Here is a 21,693-nt window from a genome sequence, read left to right as displayed (position 1 = left end):
CAGTAAGGTGTAATTCGCTTTAAGTCCCCAACCCCTTGGTGGGTTATATAAACAGGCATGCACTAAGGAGAAACAGTAGAAGGCACCAAAAGAAAGAGAGCTCCATAGAAATGGAAAAGGAGAGCACTTGGTCATTCCAAGTTGTCACTTGGAATGAGGAAAAGGTTCAAACAGCTAAATCCCTGGGAAAAGCTGAGCCATTCGCCTGAGAGTTTGCAGCTGAAGAGACCAGAACCCTGAACAGCTGAGAAGGCATGGAAAGAAATGGGCCCTCCCACCTAGAGCTGAGATAGGAGGAAGCTGGGGCACAGAGCTAGAAGAGGAAGAGGAAGAGGAAGGCATAACCCTTGCAGAGATCAGCAACCATCTTGCTTCAACACATGGCAACATGTAACCTTGAGCTGGACACTTCAGGGCTTTAGGGCTTTCGCCACTTTGGTGAGGAAGTAACCCTGAGTTGGTCTCTTTAGGGCTTTGTAACTGTAAGCTTCTACCCCTAATAAATACCCTTTATAAAAGCCAACAGATTTCTGTTGCTTTGCATTAGCACCCCTCACCCCTCTTATCTGACTAATACCCTAAATATTTTATGAAGCCAACATCATCCTAATACCAAAGCCAGATAAAGATACTACAAGAAAAGAAAATGACAGACCAATCTATCTAATGAACATAGATGCAAAAATTCTCAACAAAATACTAGCAAATTGAATCCAACAGCATATCAAAAGACTTATACATCACAACCAAGTGGAATTCAAGGCTAGTTCGACATAAGAGAATCAATCAATGTAATACACCACATTAACAAACTGAAGGAAAAAACCCACATGATTTTCTCATTGATACAGAAAATGCATTCAGCACAATCCAGTATCCTTTCTTGATAAAAACACTTGGAAAGATAGGAATAGAAGGACAATTCCTCATCACGATAAAAGGCATATATGAAAAACCAATAGCCAAACATTATATTCAATTGGGGAAAGGTTGAAAGCTTTCCCTCTAAGATCCAGAACAAGACAAGAATGCCCATTGTCACCACTGTTATTCAACATTGCACCAGAGTTCCAGCTAGAGCAGGAAGACAAGGAAAAAAAAAAATTAAAGGCATCCAAAAAGGAAAAGAGGAAATAAAACTCTCACTATTTGTGGATGACATGATTCTATATTTAGAAAATTCTGAAATGTTTAGCACAAAGCTACTTGAGTTAATAAGTTCAGCAAAATGACAGGATACAAGATCAACATGCGAAAATGAGTAATGTTTCTGTACACTAGTACTGAACAATCTGAGGAGGAAATCAGGGGGGAAAACTCCATTTGCAATAGCAACAAAAAGACTCAGTTACCTACGAATCAATTTACCCAAAGAAGTACAGGACCAATATGCAGAAAACTACAAAACAATGCTAAAAGAAATCACTGAAGTCCTAAACAAATTGAAAGACATTCCGTGTTCATAGACTGGAAGACTAAATATCATGAAGATGTCAATCCTATCCAAAATGATTTACAGATTCAAAGCAATACCAATCAAAATTCCAACACCCTACATTACAGGAATAGAAAAGGCAATTACCAAATTCATTTGGAAGGGAAAGTGCACCTGAATAGCCAAAAGCATTTTACAAAAAGAAGAGCGACATGGAAGAATGTGACTGCCTGACCTTGAAACAAAGTACAAAGCTACAGTGGCCAAAACAGCATGGTACTAGATAAAGGAAATATGCATCAATCAGCAAAATAGAATTGAGTCTGGAAATAAACCCTTGCCTCTATGGTCAACTGCTTGTTTGTTTTAAGTTTTCATTTATTTATTTATTTATTTATTTATTTATTTATTTATTTATTTATTTTTATTTGTCCCCCTCCCCCAGATGATTCTCTCTTCTGTCTGCTCATTGTTTGCTCGCCTTCTTCAGGAGACACCAAGAACCAAACCCAGGACCTCCCACATGGGAAGTGAGTGCCCAATCACCTGAGCCGCATCTGCTTTCTGCAGGCTGTGGCATCTGCTGGTTTGTGGCATCTGCTCACTTAGGCGTCTGCTCACTGCAGTGGGTGTGATGTCTAGCTTGTTGTAGTGGGTGTGTCATATAGCTCTTTGGAGTGGGCACAGCACCTGCTTGTCTTCTTTAGGAGGCACCGGGACATGAATGTGTACCTCCCATGTGGTATGCAGAAGCCCAACTGGTTGAGTTATCTCTGCTTCCCTGGAAAGCTGTGTTTTTTTCCTCCCCCTCCTCCCCTCCCTCAACCTTGCTGGGGTTTTTTTGCTATCTACATCCATTTGCTGTGTGATTTTCTGTATCTATTTCTCTTTAAAAAAAAAAAAAGATTTATTTCTCTCCCCTTTTCCCTCCCCCCCCAGCCCCCTGCAGTTCTCTGTTCTCTGTGTCCATTTGCTGCGTGTTCTTCTTTGTCTGCTGCTGTTGTCTGTGGCACGGGAATCTGTGTCTCCTTTTGTTGTGTCATCTTGCTGCATCAGTTGTCCGTGTGTGCGGCACCATTCCTGGGCAGGCTGCACTTTCTTTTGTGCTGGGCGGCTCTCTTTACGGGGCACACTCCTTGCGCGTGGGGCTCCCCTACATGGGGGACACCCCTGTATGGCACGGCACTCCTTGCGCGCATCAGCACTGTGCATGGGCCAGCTCCACACGGGACAAGGAGGCTCGGGGTTTGAACCACGGACCTCCCATATGGTAGGCGGATGCCCTATCCATTCGGCTAAGTCTGCTTCCTATTTCTCTTTTTGTCTTTATTGGACATTGTATATATTTTTTGGAGAAATGTCTATTCAAGTCCTTTGCCCACTTTGAATTTTTTTCTTTTTGTTGTTGAGTTGTAGAAGTTCTTGATACACCTTGGATATTAAATCTTTATCAGATATGTATTTTGTATTTTCCCCCATTCTGTAGGTTGTCTTTTCACTTTCTTGACAAAGTCCTTAGATGCACAAAAGTTTTTCCTTTTTGATGAAGTCCAGTTCATCCATTTTTTTTCCTTTTGTTGCTTGCCCTTTGGTTGCAAAGCCGAAGAATTCACTGAAAAATTCAAGGTCATAAAAATTTTCCCCTACATTTTCTTCTAAGAGTTTTATGGTTTTAGCTCTTATATTTATTCCATTGATACATTTTATGTTACTTTTCGTATATGGTGTAAGGTATGGAGGTCCATGTTCATTTGTTTTGCATGTAGATATATAGTTTTACCAGCACCATCTGCCAAGAGAAGTTCATACCAATTTTGATAAATTGTGTATATCTCCTCTAAGTACTTGCCCATTTCATCTAATTTTTTCTAATTTTTTCTTGATAAAAGGTTTGTTATCTTTTTCACATCTGCAAATTTGTTTTTCTATTCTTGAAATTATTTGTGCCTTCTCTTTTGTTCTCTTGTTCAGTTTTACCAGAATTTTATAATTTTATTAGTCTTTTCAAAGAGCAAAGTTTTGGCCTTGTAGGTCTTCTCTACTACATGTGTTTCTAGTTCATTGATTTTAATCTTCTAAAAATTTCCTTACCTTTATACTCTTGGTTTATTTTGCTGCTGTTTGCTTACTTCTTGAGATGAATGCTTAACTTATTATTTTTCAAACTTTCCTCTTAATATACACACTAAAGCTTTAAAATTTCTTTTTTTGTCTTTATTTTTTTAATATTACATTAAAAAAATATGAGGTCCCCATATACCCCCCACCCTCCTCACCTCACTCCTCTCCCCATAACAACAATCTCCTCCATCATCATGAGACATTCACTGCATTTGGTGAACATATCTCTGAGCACCGCTGCACCTCATGGTCAATGGTCCACATCATAGCCCACACTCTCCCACAGTCCACCCAGTGGGCCATGGGAGGACATACAATGTCCAGTAACTGTCCCTGCAGCACCACCCAGGACAACTCCAAGTCCCGAAAACGCCCCCACATCTCATCTCTTCCTCCCACTCCCTACCCCCATCAGCTACCATGGCCACTTTCTCCACACCAATGCCACATTTTCTTCGATTACTAACTACAATAGTTCATGAATAGAATATCAGTAAGTCCACTCTAATCCATATTCTATTCCTCCATCCTGTGGACCTTGGAATGGTTGTGTCCACTCCACATCTATATCAACAGGGGGCTTAGATTCCACATGGATGATGGATGCAATTCTCCTGCTTTCAGTTGTAGGCACTCTTGGCTCCCTGGTGTGGTGGTTGACCTTCTTCACCTCCATGTTAGCTGAGTGGGGTAAGTCCAATAAACCAGAGTGTAGGAGTTGCAAGTCTGATGAGGGTCAGGTTCTGGCTATCACATGGTCAGTCCAGAGATTCAGGTCCCCTGGGTATACACTAAACCCCAGCGCCAACTACAAATCCGGTAAAAGTAACAGGAGAGGCTTGTGAACAAAGATCACATCTGAGTCCAGCTCCATCACACAGAAACACAAACTCCAAAGTAGGGCCAACTGACATGGCACTGAACTCCGTCTGCCATGACCATAGAACCTGTGGGTCTCTGTAGCCCTCAGAAGAACCAATACCTGGGGTTAAAATTTCTTCTTAATTCTGTTTTGCTGCATTCCAGAAGTTCTGATATATAGTATTTTTATTTTTATTTAGTTGAAAATGTTTTCTTATTTCAGTTAGGGTTTATTTTTTTACTCATCTTTTGGAAGTGTATTCCTTAATTTCAAAAATATGAGAATATTTTCTACTTAAATTTTCTTATTATTGTACTCTATGATATTGAAATTTGTTTGCATTTGCTTTATTTTTTTACTCTTTAACAAAATTTTTTTTTTACTTTTAAAGAAGCTTTAGATTACATAAATGTTACATCAAAAATATAGGATGTGAATATATCTCAATAAAACTGCTTAATAGATAAATAAATGTACAAGAATAGCCAGAAATAGCAGCTATGTACAGCAGGGGAAACAGAGAGATTGAAGGTGAAGAATTTTCTTGTTTGTCTGTTTTTTGTATATTATTAATGAAAATGCTCTAATAATGATTGAAGTGATAAAAGCACAACTATGTGATTATATCAAATACCATTGATTGTACACTTTGGAAAAAACATGTAGGGAATTCCCATATGGCCCACCCCCTCCCCGTCTCACACTTTCCCACATTAACACCATCTTTCATTAGTGTGATACATTTGTTACAATTGATGAACACATATTGAAGCATTGCTACCAACTGTGGAGTATAGTTTACATTATAGTTTACACTCTGTCCCAAACAATTTTATAGGTTATAACAAAATGTATAATGGGGAAGCAGATGTGGCTCAAGTGACAGAGCTTCCACCTACCATATGGGAGGACCTGGGTTTGATCCCTGGGGCCTCCTGGTGAAAAAGAAGAAGAGAAAGCCAGTGCCTGTGCAAGAACCTGTATGGGAGCCAATGCCCACACGAGTGCCCACATAGTGAGTCAGTGACCCACGCAAGAGTCATGCAGCAAGATGATGACGCATCAAAAGGGAGACAAGGGGAGAGTCAAGATAAAGCACTGCAGAGACCAGGAACTGCCCCATGCAGGAGTGCCACCCTGCACAGGAGTGCTGGCCCATGTGGAGAGCTGACTCAGCAACATAATGCAACAAAAAGAGACACAGAGAAGCGGATTTGCCTTAACGGATAGAGCATCCGCCTACCACATGGGAGGTCCAGGGTTCAAACCCAGGGCCTCCTGACCCGTGTGATGAGCTGGGCCACATGCAGTGCTGATGAGCACATGGAGTGCCGTGCCACGCAAGAGTGTCCCCCGTGTAGGGGAGCCCCATGCGCAAGGAGTGCGTCCCGTAAGGAGGGCCGCCCTGCACAAAAAAAGTGCAGCCTGCCCAGGAATGGTGCCACACACACGGAGAGCTGATGCAGCAAGATGATGCCACAAAAAGAGACACAGATTCCTGGTGCTGCTGACAAGAATACAAGCGGACACAGAAGAACACACAGTGAATGGACAGAGAGAGCAGACAACTGGAGGTGGGGTGTGGGCAGGGAAGGGGAGAGAAATAAAAATAAATTAATAAATATTTTTTAAAAAAAGAGACACAGAGGACAGACAATAAAAGATGCAGCAGATCAGGGAGTTGAGGTGGTGTAAGAGAGTGATCACTCAAGAGAATGCTCACCTTTCTCCCACTCCGGAAGGTCCCAGGATTGGCTCCCCAAGCCACCAAATGAGAATACAAGCAGACACAGAAGAACACACAGTGAATGGACACAGACAGCAGTCAGTGGGGAAGGGGAGGGGAGGAGATAAATAAACAAATAAGTCTTTAAAAAAAAAGGGGGGGCTTAGATCCCATGGAGCAGTTAGGTGGAACTATCTGTTCATTGGGATGGGCGCTGTCATCATAATCCCCTGGTTAGCTGTTTTATGCCTCACATAGTACATATTAAATTTTAAAATATTCCTATGCGTTTAGGGAAAAAAAACATGTACTGTAGTTGTTCAACACTAGTCTTTAATTCACATCCATCAAATCAATTTTTTAATCATGTTCAAATTATCTATATTTTGATTTGATGTCTACTTGTTCTATCATTTACTGTGGAATGCATATTAAAACTTTCTTCACAATTGTGGATTATTTTATTTTTGTTGTTCTGTCAGTTTTTGTTATACATATTTTGATGCAATACTGAATGCCTGCAAATTTAGAGTTTATACATTTTCCTGGTGAATTGAATCTTTATCATTATAAAGTGACCCTCTTTAGCTCTGTGATGCTTTTTATCTTAAAATCTATTTTGTCTTTACTAAAACAGCTTTATATCAGCCACTTTTTTTTTTTTCTTTTACTGTCACCTCTTTCTGTATCCTTATGTTTTGGGAAAATCTCCTTTAAATAGCATGGTTATTTTTTTCTCTAGCCAGACTTATAATCTGTATTTTTATTAGAGCACTTCTCAATTTACACTTAATAACTGCTAACTTGGGGGTTGAAATCTATAAGATAATAAAATCTAATTTTCATGCTTTTAATTTGTTCAATATGTTCTGAGTTCTTTTTTTAAAAGATTTATTTATTTATTTATCCCCCTGCCCCCATCTGTTGTCTGCTCTCTGTCCATTCGCTGTACATTCTTCTGTGTCTGCTTGTCTTCTCTTTAGGCAGCACCAGGAACCAATCCTGGGATCTTCTGGAGGAGAGAGGTACTCAATCTCTTGCACCTCAGCTCCCTAGACTGCTGCATCTCTTATTCTCTCTCCTCTATGTCTCTTTTTGTTGCATCATCTTGCTGCACCAGCTTTCTGCTTGGGCCAGCTTGCTGTGCAGGCCAGCACTCTGCTCAGGCCAGCACTCCACTTGGGCCAGTTCTCTGTGTAGACCAGCTTGCCTTTACCAGTAGGCTCCAGGAATCTACTCCTGGACCTCATATATGATAGATGGGAGCCCAATTGCTTGAGCCACATCCAATTCCCATGAGTTCTTTTTTCTTTCCTTTCTTTGCATTAGATGAACTTTTAAAAACATTCCATTTTCTCTTTCTATTAATTTGGAAACTATACATTCATATGGTTTTTTTTTACATTTTTAAAATTTATTGTTATCAAGATACAATTCACATAACATTAGATTCACTTTTTAAAGTGTACAATTTAATGATGTTTCATATATTCACAAAGTTGGGCAACCATCACCCCTCTCTAATTCCAGAACATTTTCAGCACTCCAAAAAGGAAGTCCATCCCCATTAGCAGTCACTCCCTACTTTCCCCTCTACCAGTCTCTGGCAACTAATCTATTTTCTGTCTTTATAGATCTGCCTATTCAGGGCATTTCATACAATAATGAAATCATATAATATATGGCTTATATTCTCTAAATTCTTTCACCTATCATAATACTTTCAAGATCCATTCATGTTGTAGAACGTATCTGTATGTCCTTCCTTTTCATTGCCAAATATTATTCCATTCCATGGATATACCATATTTTGTTTGTACATTCATCAGGTGATGGACATTTGAATTGCCTCCATGTTTTGACTCTTATGACTAATGCTGCAATAACATTTCTGTACAAGTTTTGTGTTTTTTTAATGAATGTATGTTTTCAGGTTTCTTTGGTATAAACCTAGGAATTTCTGGGTCACACAATAACTCTATGCATGACTGTTTGAAGAACTATTTTCCAGTTTGGCTGCAACATTTTACATTCCTGCCAGCAATGTGTAAGTTTAATAATCAGGATTCTCCAGGGAAACAGAACCAATAGGAGATGCATATATAAATACATTAAGAGATTTCTTATAGGAATTGGTTCATGAGGACATGGGGATTGGCAAATGCAAAATCCAGAAGACAGTCTACAAAGTGTGAACTTGGTTATGTTGAATTCCCCAGGAGAAGCTGGCTGACTAAAGAAGAGATAGAGGGGAAGCAGATATGGCTCAAGTGATAAGGCTTCTGCCTATCATATGGGAGGACCCGGGTTCGATCCCTGGGACCTCCTGGTGAAAAAGAAGAGAAAGCATGCCTGTGCAGTGAGCCAGGGGCCCAAGTGACAAGTCAAGTGCCCACGTGGTGAGCCGAGTGCCCACGCAAGTGCCCACATGGCTAGCTGAGTGCCTGCACAGTGAGCTGAATGCCCACTGAGTGCCACGTGATAAGCCAGTGCCCATGTGGTTAGCCGAGTGCCCACGTGGTGAGCTGAATGCCTGCGTGAGTGCCCACATGGTAAGCCAGTACCTGCACAGTGAGCCAATGCCCATGTGGCAAGCCGAGTGCCTGTACAGCAAGCCAAGTGCTCACACAGCAAGCCGAGTAACCACACAGTGAACCAGTACTTGCTCAGTGAGCCAGTGCCTGCGTGAGTTATACAGCAAGATGATGACACAACAAAAGAGAGACAAAGGGGAGAGTCCGGGCAAAGCACAGCAGAGACCAGGAAATGAGGCGGTACAATTGACAGGAAACCTCTCTCTACATCAGAGGTCCCCAGGATTGAATTCTGATAAATCCTAGAGGAGAAAGATGAGAAGAGACAAAAAGAGAAATACATACAGAAGATCACACAGCAAATGGACACAGACAGCAAAAACAGCAGAGCGGGGGAGGGGGAGAGGCAGGGATGGGGAGCGATGGGGAAGGCAAAGGGTGGGGAATAAATAAATAAATGTTAAAAAAAAATAGAAAATATTCTTTCTGACTGCTAAAATAATCAGTTCTCTACTTAAGGCCTTCAACTTTTCTCATCACTGAAGGCAATATCCTTTGTTGATTGTGGATACAATCAGCCATAAATGCAATCATATGATTAATGATTTAAATGTCTACAAAATAGCCTCACAGTAGCAAGTGTGTTTCAATAAAATTATATTTATACCTCTATCACTTATCACATTTTAACTCTTCCATTAACCCTTATATCTGTCTCTTACTCTAAGACCTTCTATTTACTTATTTGTTTGTTTTATTCATCTTGTATGGATGTTTGGAATATATTAAGAGTTGTAAAGGACCTTAAGGATCATCTAGTCCTATTTTCCACCAAAGGAAAGTAAAACCCAGCTCTCTATAATATTTCCAATGTTCTGTAGTAAGTTAGTTATCAGTAATACTCAACTGTCTTTTTCATCAAAGAGGTCTTGCGTTCTTGAAATGAACTAGTCTTCAAGTGATGTAGGCTGTATTCCTGTTATAAGTGAGAAAATTATTGCTGAAAAAGTTTATTTAAGTTCAATGTTAATTGTAAAAGCAGGGAAGACACAAAGAAAAGAAATTTCACATTAAAATTTTTTTTCTTTTGAAGAAGGAATACTTTCCATTGATTCACTTTTGGTTTCTGCCACAAAAAATTAAGTTTCAACAATGAGGAAATGAACTTAAAGAAGCAATTTAAATAAATGAAACTATGAGTATGTTTTAAAATGTATAACACCAATTCCATGCCGTAAGTGCCACTTTAAATGAATCAACTTTTATTGTATTTACTTATTTATGAAAACATTCCCAACCCTACTCTATAACAGGATTTGTGATACCTTCCATAAACACATGCAATTGTTAGGGTGGAAATATGAATAGATTAAAATTTAGAAAAAAATGAAAAATAAGTTAAAATAGCAAAATTAAGCCAGAGATAATTATAACACAGAAAATGCATACCATAGAATCCTGGACGATTTTTAAATGTGAGCCACAAATTTAGCTTGAGTTTCCTTTCAGCTAAGTCAATAAGAAAATGAGATCAGTTATGAGATTCACAAATGCCGATAAGAAAACATATCTCAGAAGAAGCATAAATTTTCATTACTTTGAGACCTGAAAGAAATATCATTAAAGGGATACTGTGTGACAGAGTAGACAAGATTCTTAACATCCCTATAATAATTAGAATGGTTACTTCCATGAAGGGAAGGAAGCTGAGAATATCACAATGGGATTCTTAACTCTTTTAAAAAGGAAGTGAGTCAAAATAAAAAACAAAACATAAAAATATGAGGGAAACTGATATCAAAACCAAAGTGTGAGCCTGGTAATACATTTTCTCATAATTTCTTCCCACAAAAACCTTCCAAGAATTTTAGAGCCATCTGCTTTCTCACCTGGTCAAGGAAAGACCTTTGAAGGAAGCATTCATCTATAGGTATAACCTCTTGCCTATGATCCCCTTCTATCCTACTGGTATGGCTTATTCCAAAGCCAAAGACTAGGTAAACCAGAGACCATGGATTTTAGAACACCCTACACCTCGTCATAAAGAGGCTAGTTATTGCATTACATAAACAAGGACTACTTACTATTCCAACAGTATCATATACATGGAGAAACATTATATGTGGGAAGGATTTCCATAGACGTGTCTTCAGTAGTCCAGAATAAGTTTTTTTTTTTTTTAGACAATCAACAGGAAAGAAATGGGAAACATATTAAGATATTAAGCTGAGTGATGAGTTCATGAGGGTTCACTATACTCTTTTTAGGGACCAGGAACCAGGGATTGAATACCAGATCTCATATGTGGGAATCTGGTGCTCAACCACTGAGCCACATTGGCTTCCCTGAGTAGGTTTTTTCATTTGTTTTTGCTTGTTGTTTGTTTTTCTTTTTTCAGGAGGCACCAGGAACCAAACCTGGGACTTCCCATGTGGGAAGTAGGTGCTCAAATGCTTGAGCCATATCCATTCCCTCACTGTAGTCTTTTTTCCATTTTGAATGTTTGAAATTCTCTATTATAAAAAGCTTTTTTTAAAGAAAGAAAAAATAATGTTGAAGATCCTTAAAGAGATAAAGAAAGTCATGTTTATAAAAATACATTATTTTATTAAAATAGGCAGAAATAAGGGAAGAGGCTGTGGCTCAATCTGTTGGGTTCATGTCCCAGGGCCTCCTAGTGAAGGCAGCTTTGCCCGCACACTGCGGAGTGCTGCTGGCCCACAAGCGCCGTGGAGAGCCGGCTCAGCAAGATGACGCAACAAAAAGGGAGACAAGCAAAAACACAGGATGCACAGCGAATGGACACAGAGAGCAGACAGCAAGTAAGTCGCAAGGGGGGGTAAATAAATAAAAAATAAATACAGACACAGAAGAACACACAGCAAATGGACACAAAGCAGACAGCAAACAAAAAGCCACGGGGCGGGGGGGATAAAAAAAAAAAGAAATAGAAATAAAAAGGAGAGAGGGAGGGAGCGGGAGGGAGTGCGAGAGCGGGAGCCACTGGCAGGCGGTTAGTGCCTGTCCTCAGGACCAGCAAGTGAGTCAGGCCACTAGGAGCGGGGACCCACACCCAGCAGTCCCCCTGCTGTCCCAGGAGTGCATATGTGAGCTGGATGCAGGGCCCACCAAGGTCCTGCCAGCTGACTAAAAAGCATCCGCACAGCTCTCCAAGAAAGACCCACATGGACCCCAGGACCAGCTGAGTGGTGACGCAATCCTGCTGGAGCTGTTTCAGGAAACTACAAATGAGGAGGTGTCTGGATGCCAATCTGGAGAGACTGCAACAAAATTAGTGCTTCCTCAAGGTAAAACTGTGGGTTTCTAACACTGAACTCGGAAGCTATGGGAAGGTAAATCCCTTCCCCCTAGGGCAAAGGACTGCAGCCTTGCCTGAGAACTACTGGACATGAGGCAAAGTTCCCAAGCCCTGTGTCCCCTAAACATGTGAGCCCTAAGCCTGTGTTCCCTGAACCCTCACAACCCACATCTCACAGACCCACATACCCCGAGTCACATTCCCGGGCTTCTTTTTCCCAAACCCAGTACTCCCGGAAATCTGGCATTGCCCTAGCCTATCGGGCTAATTTCAGGAGTGGGAGGGTTAAGGTGGGAAGTACAGAGGGGCCTAAGGAGTGCAGATTAAATTTTCTGGTTCCCCCCTTTTACTGAGCTTGGAGGAGCGTACCAGCTGACTTGGGGAGAGCCTAGGAAGAGAGGAGAGGCAAATCTACTGAGAGAGCCTGATTTACCTAAATGCTCTGCGAGAGGAAACTTGGTCGGGGAAAATGTGGAGTCAGAAAATTAACTAGCCCCTCTGTAGCACACCTAAGGGAGAGGGACAGTAGGCAGTGCTTTCCAGGCTTACAAAAGCAAATTCAGGGTTCCTGGCAAGGGATGGGTCCTCTCGCTCAAGAAATTAAGAGACATTATTTTCTGAGGAGAGTTGTTTCATCAGGGACCCATTTGAATCTCCTCCGGGAGCCCTCTCACAGCCTTCCTCCTGCCCTAGGAGAGAGGGAAGTGAGGAAGGGAGAAAGGGGGAAGGTCAGACTCCTAAACAGTTTATTCAATTGCAAAGAGGATTCCTTCCTTCTTGAGGACTTGTCTGGTCTTTCTTGTTGGCTTGTTTTCTTGTTCTCCTTCCTCTTTATCCCCCGACAGCCCTTTTATTTTTATTTTTTTCCTTTCTCTTTCTCTTGCTTGCTTCCCCCCCCCCCCCCCTTTTCCTTTTCCCCTTTTTTTCCCTTTCTTTTCTCTCTCTTTTTTTATATTAGTTGCTGCAGGCAACAATTATTATTTGCTGTGCTTTCTTGTCCTCAATTTCCTCCTTCCTGTGTGTACTGATTTTGGCTACCAACTCTATCCCTTTTCCTTTACACCTTTCTATCCTCCATCATTTATTGTTTCTCTTGCATTCCACCTCTTTTCATTTAGCCCCCAATATTTCTGACTTGTTATCTCTAATACCTCTATTCTGTTTTCTATCTTTTATTCACTCCTTATATTATTGTCCTTTCTTTTCTCTTTACCTCTCTCCGGACCACACTGACCTTTTAATTCATACTATATTTCTCCCCATATTCAGTTTACTATCCCATTATAGGTACTCCAATTTTTTACTGATATAACCACGCACAGCTTATATGAGTTCAATATCCATTCTCCTAGATCTCACAAGGTTCTACTGCTAACATCCACTATCAATACTACTATTACCTTTTTCTTTTCTCACCCCTTTTGCTTTCTCTGGCCCAAATATTTTCCTTCAAGGGAACTTAGCCAACAACAAGGAAATAGAATAAGAAGAACAAAGTGATGAAGGGAAGACATGACATACACACAAAAACAACAACTAATTGAATCCTGACATGGAAAAGCTAATCAACTGAATAAACCCACCAAGATACAATGATGACCAGACAGCAACAAAAAACTACAAACCATACCGACAATCAGGAAAACATGACCCAATCCAATGAACAAAATAAAAACCAGGAAGAGGAGTTGAACACAGAACAACTAATTAAAGCTCTCAAAACATGTATCATGGACCAATTTAATGAAATGAAGGAAGAGATTAAGGATATTAAGAAAACACTTGGAGAGCATACAGAAAAAATTGTAATCATGCACAAAAAAATAACCGATATGATGGGGATGAACAGTACAATCCAAGAAATCAAAAATACACTCTCAGCAAATAACAGCAGATTTGAAGAGAGAGGCAGAGGAAAGAATTAGTGATTTGGAAGACAGTTCATCTGAAATCAAACAGATAGTAGAGTTGATCTATAAAAAGATAGAAAAAATCCAGCAGGGACTTAGGGACCTGAATGACAATGCAAAATGTGCAAACATACACATTATAGGCATTACAGAAGGAGAAGAGAAGGGAAAGGGGACAGAAGGGGTGTTGGAGGAAATAATGGCTAAAAACTTCCCAAACCTACTGAGGGAGATGCATGTACATGTCCAGGAAGCACAACGCACCCCAAATAGCATAAATCTGAAAAGGCCTACCCCAAGACATATAATTGTCAAATTACCCTATGCACAAGACAAAGAGAAAATACTAAAAGCAGCAAGAGAAAAGAGAACCATCACTTACAAAGGAGGCTCCATAAGATTAAGTGCTGACTTCTCATCTGAAACCATGGAGGCAAGAGGGAAGTGGTATGACATAATCAAGGTACTAAAAGAAAAGAATTTCCAACCAAGAATACTCTATCCAGCAAAGCTAGCATTCAAAAGTGATGGAGAATTCAAAATATTCACAGATAAACAGAAACTGAGAGAGTATGCCAACAAGAAACCTGCCCTTCAAGAAATATACTAACAGGAGTTATGCAGAAGGAAAGAAAAAAACAGGAGAGACAGAGTTTGGAGGAGAGTGTAAGACCAACTAAAATGACCAAAAGAGATAAAAAAATCAAACAACATATGGCAAACACAAATCCAAAGAAAATATGGCTGATATAAGTAATTCCTTGAAAGTAATAAAACTGAATGTCAGTGGATTAAACTCACCTGTTAAGAGATATAGATTCGAAGATTGGATAAGGAAATATGACCCATCTATATGCTGCCTACAAGAAACACATCTTAAACCCAGGGATTCAAGGAGATTGAAAGTGAATGGCTGGAAAACAATCTCACAGGCAAACAATAACCAAAAAAGGGCAGGAGTAGCTATATTAATATTGGACAAAATAGACTTTAAATGCAAAAAAAAAAATTGTGAAAGACAAAGATGGACACTACATATTAGCGAAAGGGGTAATCTTTCAAGAAGAAAGAACAATCATAAATATTTATGCCCCTAACAAGGGCACCTCCATATATGTGAGGCAAACACTGCGAAAACTAAGGGAAGGAATAGATGCCTCAAAAATTATAGTGGGGGACTTTAACACACCACTGTCACCACTGGACAGAACATCTCAAAAGAGAATCAATAAAGAAACAAAGATTTTGAAGAATATGTTTGAGGATCTGGACATCATAGACATATACAGAACATTACACCCAAATACAGCAGGATATATATTCTCCTCAAGTGTACATGGATCATTCTCCAAGATAGACCACATGCTAGACCACAGAGAAAGTCTCAATGAATTCAGAAAGACTGAAATCACACAAATCAATTTCTCTGACCACAGTGGAGTGAAGCTGGAAATCTGCAAGGGCCAGAGACCCAGATTTGGCAACAAGATATGGAAGTTAAACAACACATTCTTAGAAAAACAGTGCATCAAGGAGGAAATCTCAACAAAAATCAATAACTACCTTGAATCTAATGAAAATGATAACTTATGGGATGCAGCAAAAGATGTACTGTGAGGAAAATTCATAGCCATAAATTCATAACTCAAAAAAGAAGAAAGAGCTAAAATTGAAGAAGTAACTGCACAATTGGAAAAATTAGTAAAAAAAACAACAAAATCTTTCCCTCTAAGGTCAGGAACAAGGCAAGGATAGCCACTATCACCCCTTCTATTCAACATTGTGTTAGAAGTACTTGCTCGAGCACTTAGGCAAAAACCAGATATAAAAGGGATCCAAATACAAAAGGAAGAAGTAAAAATTTCACTATTTGCAGATGACATGATCCTATACATAGAAAGCCCTGAGAAATCTACAACAAAGCTTCTAGAACTTATAAATGAGTTCAGTAAAGTCACAGGTTATAAGATCAATGCACAATAATCTGTAGCATTTCTGTACACTGATGATAAGCAATCTGAGGAGGAAATCAAGAAACAAATACCATTTACAATAGTAAATAAAAAAATCAAATACCTGGGAATAAATTTAACTAAAAATGTAAGACTTATACACAGAAAACTACACAACACTGTTCAAGGAATCAAAGAAGACCTAAATAAATGGAAGAATATTCCTTGTTCATGGATAGGAAGACTAAATATTATTAAGATGCCTATCCTACCAAAAGTGATCTACAGATTCAATGCAATTCCAATAAAAATCAACACAACATTTTTTAATGAACTAGAAAAATGAACTATGAAATTTATTTGGAAAGGAAAGAGGCCCTGAATAGCCAAAGACATATTGAAAAAGAAAAATGAAATCAGAGGAATCACACTACCTGACTTCAAAACATAATACAAAGCTACAGTAGTGACAACAGCATGATATTGGCACAAGAATAGACACACTGACCAATGGAACTGAATTGAAAGTTCTGATATAGATCCTCATATATACAGTCATCTGATATTTGACAAGGTCATCAAACCCACTCAACTGAGTGGGTTTTCTCAAGAGAGAATGACCTCTTCAACAAATGGTGCCTAGAGAATTGGCTATCCATATACAAAAATCGACTCAAGATGCCTGAAAGACCTAAATATAAGAGCCAAGACCATAAAAACCTTAGAAAATAATGTAGGGAAGCATCTACAGGACATTGTGATAGGAAATGGCTTCATGAACTTCACACCCAAAGCACGAGCAGCAAAAGAACAAATAGATAAATGGGACTTCCTCAAAATTAAAGCCTTTTGCACCTCAAAGGAATTTGTCAAGAAAGCAAAAAGAGAGCCTACCCAATGGGATGAAATATTTGGCAACCATATATCTGATAGGAGACATATCCTGCATATATAAAGAACTCCTATATCTTGAAAATAAAAAGACTAACAACCCATTTCAAAAATGGGCAAAAGACCTGAACAGACACTTCTCCAAAGAAGAACTACAAATGGCTAAAAAGCACATGAAAAGATGCTCAAAATCACTAGCTATTAGGGAAATGCAAATCAAAACTTACAATGAAATACCATCTTACTCCCATAAGACTGGCAGCTATCATAAAAACAGAAGACTACAAGTGCTGGAGAGGATGTAGAGTAATGGGAACACTCATCTACTGCTGGTGGGAATGCAGAAGGATCCAGCCATTCTGGAGGACAGCTTTGCAGTTTCTCAAGAAGTTAGCTATAGATTTGCCATATGACCCAGCAATTCCACTGCAGAAGAACTGAAAATAAGGACACAAACCTATATATGCACACCAATGTTCATAGCAGCATTATTCACTATTGCCAAAAGTTGGAATCAACCCAATCAACAGATGAATGGATAAATAAAATGTAGAATATACATACAATGGAATACTACTCAGCTATGAGAAGGAATACAGTACAAACACACGTGACAAAATGGATAAATCTTGAGGACATTATGTTGAGTGAAGCAAGCCCAGGCATTGAAGGACAAATACTACTTGACCTCTCTGATATGAAACAAGCAAACCAAGCTGTCTCAGAAACTAGAGACTGGAAGATAGGCTTAAAGGAATTTAGGGGAGGGGGAGAGGAAGGCTGCGAGCTGATGCCTACTTGGGTGAAGTCTATGATAAGTTGGAGGTAAGTATTTGTACAGGGAAAGATAAGATGGGGGCATAGGGATACCATTGGGTGGAGCTTTGAGGGTTTGAGAGGGACTAGGGTTGGAAGGATGGGTCAGATGGCCCAAGGAATTGGGGGGAGGGCCGGGGGGAACAGTTGAATATGGAAGAACCTCAGGTATATAGTTGAAACTATAAGGTTGAGAAAACTCTTTAGAAAATATAAGGAAAGATTACATGTTTAAGATGTTTAACGGGGCAGGGGCATCTGGCATGGGGGCATGCTGCTAGGGAGTGTGTGAGTGCTCAGTTTGTCACAGTGTGTTAAATCACTGGGTGGAGACCATAAAATGAGTGTGAAGGTGTACCCACATCCTGGGGAGACCTGGTATTCTCAAACAGAGAGAATTGTGTCCTTCGAGAGAAGTGATGGCACCCATTGTGTTAGGGCAGTCTAGTATTTCAAGCCCTCAGCACTGTGGCAAGTATCTTTAAATCTGGTCCCTCAAGTACTAAAGTTTTTTTTTTTAAGATTTATTTTGTATTTATTTCTCTCCCCTTCCCCCCCAACCCCCCCCCCATTGTCTGCTCTCTGTGTCTATTTGCTGTGTGTTCTTCTTTGTCCACTTCTATTGTTGTCAGCGGCACAGGAATCTGTGTTTCTTTTTGCTGTCATCTTGTGTGTCAGCTCTCCATGTGTGAGGCGCCATTCTTGGGCAGGTTGAACTCCTTTGCGCTGGGCGGCTCTCCTTACAGGGTACACTCCTTGCGCATGGGGCTCCCCTACGTGGGGACACCCCTGCTTGGCATGGCACTCCTTGCACGCATCAGCATTGCGCGTGGACCAGCTCACCATATGGGTCAAGGAGGCCTGGGTTTGAACCGCGGACCTCCCATATGGTAGACAGACGCCTTATCCACTGGGCCAAGTCCGCTTCCCCATCAAGTAGTGAAGACTGATTGTCACTGTGGGCCCTGAGGGGAGTGGGCTAGAGGTATAGAATAGATGGAAGCAGGGCAACTGGGGGGCAATGGAAGTGCTCCACAAGATCATGTAATGATAGATATAGGACATGATAACGTACACCAAAAATGTATACAAGTTTATAAGCTTAAGTGTAAACCATAATGTAAAACATCAGGAAACTAAAAATTTAGAAATTTGTGTAGTTTAAAATATAAACCATAATGTAAACCAAAATGGAACCATGTTTGATAGTTATGTTTAAAAATCTGCACATCAGGTGCAGCAAATATAACAGGCACATGTAAAAAGATTATTGCTGGGGGAAAGGGGAAAGGGTTTGATATTTGATATATGTGAGTCCCCTATATTGTATATGTGTATGTATATTGTATATATGTATTGGTGTGGGCTGTTATTGATGGGGGCGGGGCACATGGTTGGGAGGGAGTTCTCCAGGGCATGTATATGGGGGACATAAAAATGTTTAGATGATAGTTACAAACAACAACTGAGGGAGTGCTGAGTTCCTAGCCAAGGGAGCTCTATCACATTCCCCAATGGAATAGCAACCATCCCCCAAGTGCAACGGCAAAGAACCAACAAAGAACGATTTTCCACCAATGAGCCCTTGATACTGATGACTATGCTTATGAGTCTGTGTGCCTGAAATACGAACTAGGCCTATTGCTGCAGGGTGCCTAAGAGTTACCTCCTGAGAACCTACATGTTGCTCAAATGTGGCCACTCTTTAAGTCAAACTCAGCATGTAAGTGCATTATATTCCCCCCAGTGTGGGACATGACTCCCAGGGATGAGCTTCCCTGATGCCAAGGGATTACTAGCAACTACCAGCTGGTGATGTAAATTGAATAACAGGGTCAACTCAGACCAGCAGAATATCTCAGCCCGTATGGTCCTACATAAGGTCATCAGAGGGATCACGCTTATACACTCCTCATCAGAACCCCAGGTACTGGTTCTCCCGAGGGCTATAGAGACCTACAGGGATATGGTCATGACAGATAGCTCTGGAGCTCAGTACCATATCAGTGGGCCCTATTTTGGAATTTGTGTCCCTGAGTGTGACGGAGTTGGACTCACGTGTTACCTTTCTACACATGCCTCTTCTGTCACTTTTAATGAACTTTTGGTTGGTGCTAGCATTGGTGTATACCCAGGAGACTTGAATCTCTGGAGTATCTATGTGCCAGCTGGGCCCTGAGCCTCAGCAGAGTTGTAACTCCTACTCTCTGGTTCGTTGGACTTATGCAGGTCAGTTAACAGGGAGGTGAAGATGGTCAATTACCACACCAGGGAACTGAGAGTGCCTACAACTGCAAGGAGGAGAATTGCATCAATCATCCATGTGGAATCTAAGCCCCCTATCAATATAGAGGTGGATAGAGACATCACTCTCCCAGGGCCCACAGAATGGAGGATTAAAATATGGATTAGAGTGGAAAAAAAACAAAAAAACAAAACAAACAAACATAAAAACATTTTACGGTAGTTTAAATTTTTTTCTATGCATATTTATACATATGCAGATCTATAAAATTGAATTTTCCTCTATATATTGTAATGTAATTGTTTTAGTAGCTATATTGTTGAACATAATTCCCTGTTTATATTTCTGTCATATTTTAAGTGGCTATCAAATATATGGATGTTTATTTAAGATCTGATTTATTTTGAGCACTAAGGTTGTTTTCAATTTTTTTCACATTTTTAAACATTTTTACTACAAATGGTCTTATAGCTAAAAAATTGTATTCATTTTTATTTTCTTAAGTTTAATTCCTAAAAGTTAAATTGTTTCTCTAGCAATTCTAATGTTTGTTATCACCCCTCTTTTATTTTTCTTCTTTGGACCTATCTTCCCATTTTTATTAAAGTTTGAAGGTTAAACTAAAAAAATAATAAATTAAATAAATATAAAATAAAGTAGTGGTAAAGGAAGGCAAAAAAAAAAAAAAGAAAGAAAAGAAGAGCGGACAGATATGAAATGGACCAATAGAAATTTTAGAAATAAAAATTAGTGGCGGTGGACTTGGCCCTGTGGTTAGGGCATCTGTCTACCACATGGGAGGTCCACAGTTCAAACCCCGGGCCTCCTTGACCCATGTGGAGCTGGCCCATGCACAGTGCTGATGTGCACAAGGAGTGCCCTGCCACGCAGGGGTGTCCCCCGCATAGGGGAGCCCCACGTGCAAGGAGTGCGCCCCATAAGGAGAGCCACCCAGCGTGAAAGAAAGTGCAGCTGCACACATGGAGAACTTACACAGCAAGATGGCGCAACAAAAAGAGAGACAGGTTCCCGTGCTGCTGACAACAACAGAAGCGGACAAAAAGAACACACTGCAAAATGGACACAGAGAACAGTCAACTTGGGGGAGAAGGGGAGAGAAATAAATAAAAATAAATAAATAAATCTTTAAAAAAAAAAAAGCAACAAATTTCTGGTATTTTGCATCAGCACTCCTTTGGTTGAATAATACACAACCCCTCACTCAAAAAAAAATAAGATTGCAGATACAAGCTCAGCTGAAATGTGTTGATAACTGGTTCCCTATTCAGACAACAGTAATAGGAAAGGACAGTCTACTCATCTGGACTGAAGTAGAATCATGATGGAAGCATGAAGTCTTCAGGTGCCATGTATCAATCTGAACATTTGGCAGTAACTATTCTACAGCCATATATTCTCTTTTTTTTAAGATTTATTATTTATTTATTTCTCTCCCCTCCTCCCCCCCACAGTTGTCTTCTCTCTGTGTCCATTCATTGTGTGTTTTTCTGTGTCTGCTTGTATTCTTGTCAGCAGCACTGGGAGTCTTTGTCTCTTTCTGTTGCTTCATCTTGTTGCATCTCCTCTCCGGGTGTGCAGCACCACTCCTGGGCAGGCTGCACTTTTTTCACGCTGGGCAGCTCTCCTTACAGGGCACATTCCTTGCGTGTGGGGATCCCCTATGCAGGGGAGACACCCCTGCGTGGCATGGCACTCCTTGCCATGTGTGTGGGCCAGCTCATCACACAGGTCAGGAGGCCCTGGGTTTGAACCCTGGATTTTATGTGGCAGGTGGATGCTCTATCTATTGAGCTAAATCTGCTTCCCTATATATTCTTTAATCCAGAAATCTCTGCTCCCCTGAGAGAGCAGATCTCCACCT

The 21,693-nt window shown here is 40.2% G+C and overlaps 1 protein-coding gene across 1 annotated transcript in view; it reads right to left on the bottom strand.

The window, feature by feature from the left end:
• The window catches only part of RNF111 (ring finger protein 111), a 153,611-nt gene that overhangs the window by 114,780 nt on the left and 17,138 nt on the right, over positions 1–21,693 (bottom strand). The window contains exons 3-4 of the mRNA XM_058294277.2: positions 10,128–10,187; positions 9,586–9,654 (exon numbers count right to left, since the gene is read on the bottom strand). The gene's annotated coding sequence lies outside the window, so the exon portion shown is untranslated. The remainder of the gene's footprint in view (positions 1–9,585; positions 9,655–10,127; positions 10,188–21,693) is intronic.

The sequence above is a fragment of the Dasypus novemcinctus genome, chromosome 3, assembly GCF_030445035.2.
Source record: "Dasypus novemcinctus isolate mDasNov1 chromosome 3, mDasNov1.1.hap2, whole genome shotgun sequence".
Taxonomy (NCBI): Eukaryota; Metazoa; Chordata; class Mammalia; order Cingulata; family Dasypodidae; genus Dasypus; species Dasypus novemcinctus.
Note: the sequence above shows the minus strand (reverse complement) of the source record. Positions and strands in the feature narration are given on the sequence as shown.